This window comes from Helianthus annuus, chromosome 17, assembly GCF_002127325.2.
Source record: "Helianthus annuus cultivar XRQ/B chromosome 17, HanXRQr2.0-SUNRISE, whole genome shotgun sequence".
NCBI classification, from domain to species: Eukaryota; Viridiplantae; Streptophyta; class Magnoliopsida; order Asterales; family Asteraceae; genus Helianthus; species Helianthus annuus.
This window is the reverse complement of record NC_035449.2, coordinates 41,709,054-41,712,532: the sequence shown is the minus strand read 5'-3', so window position 1 is coordinate 41,712,532 and position 3,479 is coordinate 41,709,054. Positions and strand designations below refer to the sequence as shown.

At 36.6% G+C, this 3,479-nt stretch overlaps 1 long non-coding RNA gene across 3 annotated transcripts; it reads right to left on the bottom strand.

Moving 5' to 3' along the window:
- Positions 1 to 452: 452 nt before the first annotated feature.
- On the bottom strand, positions 453 to 2,803 carry LOC110908717. Of its 3 annotated transcripts, XR_002574824.2 has the most exons (4): positions 2,486 to 2,803; positions 2,330 to 2,425; positions 1,786 to 1,861; positions 453 to 792 (listed from the first exon to the last, which is right to left on the bottom strand). It is a non-coding gene; the product is annotated as an uncharacterized LOC110908717 (long non-coding RNA). The 3 variants fall into 3 exon arrangements; XR_004886925.1 differs by having other exon boundaries at positions 2,330 to 2,803; XR_004886926.1 differs by having other exon boundaries at positions 453 to 784; positions 2,330 to 2,803.
- Positions 2,804 to 3,479: the final 676 nt, after the last annotated feature.

Below are 3,479 nucleotides of genomic sequence, written 5' to 3'. Positions count from 1 at the left end.
GTTGTCTTTACCTATACATAAATTAAGTGTAATGATGTGTAGACTCGTGACTGTGGATATATGCCATTACCCACACATAAGTTATGTGTAGGTATATAGCAAGCTATACCTACACATATATGTGTGGCTAAAAGGCATTTATATGTGTGGTTAAAAGTACAACAATTTGTTTAGAAGGCATTTGACGTGGCAGGTGACGTGGCATCTGACGTGGCAGATGACGTGGCATCTGACGTGGTAGGTGGCGTGGCATCTGACGTGGCAGGTGATGTGGCAGGTGACATGGCATCCAACGTGGCAGGTGACGTGGCATTTGACGTGGCAAATGACGTGGCATGAATATATGTGTAGGTAAAAGTAATCTTATATGTAGGTAAAAGTAATATTATGTGTAGGTAAATGTTGAAGATGTGTTGGTATTGATCTTAATATGTGTTGAAACAAATGTAAACTAAAAGGCAGTAAAATCATACATAATGTCACAAACATCACCATTGATTAATACATGAAACAAAGTGCCAATTTGATTAATACATGAAACAAATGTAAACTACAAGTAAAATCATAAATAATCAAAAGGCTTGTCAGCTTAACAAGAGAATCAAGAGTTGGATCCTGACCATTATTGATCCCAACATACAGTTGACGTCATCACAGTATCAACTCCAGCTGCTTCAACTTTGGTTCTAAGTTTTTTGGTGGACAATCTTCTTCAGGAGTGTTGTATGCATCAGCTATAGCCTTTCCCTTTTCCAGTACATCAGTCGGAACAGTTTGAAGCAGGCTGCATTTCTAAAATATGGTAGATCAAACAGTTGCATATTTACAAAAACCGGCATAACGGTTGGGGCGGATAACAGATCATACTGGGTTCGGGTCAAAACAGGTCATTTTAGGAAAGAAAGTATCAAACGACTTGGTAATTGTCACTCTTTCTTTATAGTCTTTTCGATTTCCATAAACAAGTAAACAACCAATATAATAAACATCTACAAAATTATATTTGACTTTATTTTTAAGTCGATATTATCTACTTTAAAGTATAACAAAAGATTACAGACTGTTTTTTTTTTCAGTTGCATAGTTAAAAAAACAAACATGTTTAACGCATTAACAGCTATGCCGATATTTGACTTCATTGACTTAACCGAAGCTATGCCGATATTTGTAGTTAAAAACAAATTGATCCCTACACAAATACTAGTATATAACGTTATAAAATAGAATCAAGTTTCAAAATGAAAGCTATGATATTTTTCCACATTAATAGCCTCTACCTTTAGTTGCCTGTGTGATATTATCGAATAAGTTATGTGAAAATGTTGGTACCAGCATGTCACAGCTTGCATACAACCAAACATAAGAAAGTTTGAACTTGCACACAAATTAATATGCAGGTTTTATGAAGGAATTGGCTTAAAATATAAGTCCCACCTAGCATTGGATTAATATATGAAAATGTGGGATTGGCTATAAAAGAAAAGAGAGGATTGGGGTAAAAGTTTGTCTCACGTCGCTGCTTAAATAAAGAATATAGGAGGGATACTATCTATAAATGAAGAACCCCTCAGTAATAAATTACTAGTCCAAGTTGACCCTTTTGGCGATTTGGACTTTCTATTCATACAGGTCAATTGATTTAAAGTAAAATTACACAAATTTGCGAGCTAGTTTAACGAGCTTCGAGCTGGCTCGTTTTTCTTCGAGCCCGAGCTTGAGCCTAGGCTGGCTCGGCTCGGTTCGGCTCGTTTACACCCCTACAGAGAACATGAAAGAATATCATACCACCACAGTTAACTTTAAGGCTGAAGTCTTTGGTCGTAACTTGTTTTTTATAGCTCTTAAACCCTTCTATTGTGACCTACAAGTTAAAAAAGAATACACAAGTTAGAACCAAAACCAAAACCGAGACCGATATGCTGCATAGGGTCAGTCTTCTGTTTCCATATATTTGCTCACTCCAACAAATTGATTAGTTTCATGACAAATTATCAAACAGAAGCAAACAAAAAAACTCTACATGACTAAATGGAATCTGAGTTAGACATATTATCAAATATGTGATGTGCATGATTGAACAAAGCAATTTTAATAAACAAATCCATGTCAACAAAGCCCCAAAATCACAATTCAAAAACAAGATTAATGTTGTTACTTAATCCCAGTATAAAAACACCAATCCTGTGTTGCATCCATCTTTGGGGCTCAATTTGGAGCTGTTCCTTGACAATACAATTTAAATACACATAAAATGTACAATTTACATACAAATAAAACCAAACACACATAAACATAAACCCTTGGAGTTAACATAATAAAAACCACTTACCAGAACCATAAATCCAACGCCTTGTGTTCGCTAAACCGAAGGTCGGTGTCGTCTTAGTTTCTTGTGAAGGGTGATTTTGGCTTTAGGTTCCTGGATCTGTAACAATAGCGAATGAAGAATCGATTTAGATTTCAACAATTTCAGGAAAAGGTTTACCTGTGGCGGTTTTCCACTGCTATAGCCGACGTTGGCTTGTGGCGATTTCGCCGTCGTTACCATCAGAGCTGGTATTAGGGTTAGGAGAGGAGAAGGCTCAATTGTAGCCGCCGCTTAGGTGAGAAGAGGGTTGCCGCCGGTTAGGTGAGAAGTGGGGGTTGCCGCCGTGAGGTTTGCCGTCATGAGTTTTGCCGCGTGCGTTAGGGTTCAAGGGGAGAAGAAGAGTCTGGGGGAAGTTTTGGGGGGAAGGAAGTTCGTGACTGTATATATTATGGTTTGATGAAAACCGACCGTCAACACTTGCGAAGATTAGGGCTCGGTTATATTGTAATGAGATATGTATTGTGAATCTACCGTTTCTAATAATGAGGGAATTAAACTAGTTGGAGGGAACAATATTAAGGGCGGGAATAGCCAAAAATTTGAAAAAAATTATTATTTATCAAACTAAAGTATATATGAATATATGGATTAGGATCAAATACAAAGCCTCCTAGTTGTGAAAGGGCATAAAGGCTCTTGAAAAAAAAACCCACTAGAAAAAAAAAAAAAAAAAAAACTAAACACTCATCACCAGTGGGTGTTTAGGATTTTTTTAGAGTTTTAGGGGGTGTTGAGGTTAGGTTTTTTGAGGGTGGGGGTGCGGGGGTTAAGTTTTTTTACGTTTAGGGGTTGGGGGTTAGGTTTTTTTTTTTTTGGGGGGGGGGTGGGGGGGGTTTGGTGAGGTATGGGTGTTTAATTTTTTGGTGGTGGTGTAGTGGGTCTAGGTTTTAAGTTATTGGACACTTGTAACTCTATAAATACTTCTTACACGTCTTACAATTAGGAGTCTTTGTAGAATAACTTAACCCATATATATATATATATATATATGTGTGTGTGTGTGTGTCTCTGTGTGTGTGTGTGTACATATTATGTTATATATAAAAGTTTGAAAAAATAAATTATTATAATTAATATAAACTAATTAATAAATAAAATACAAGCCGAGTCG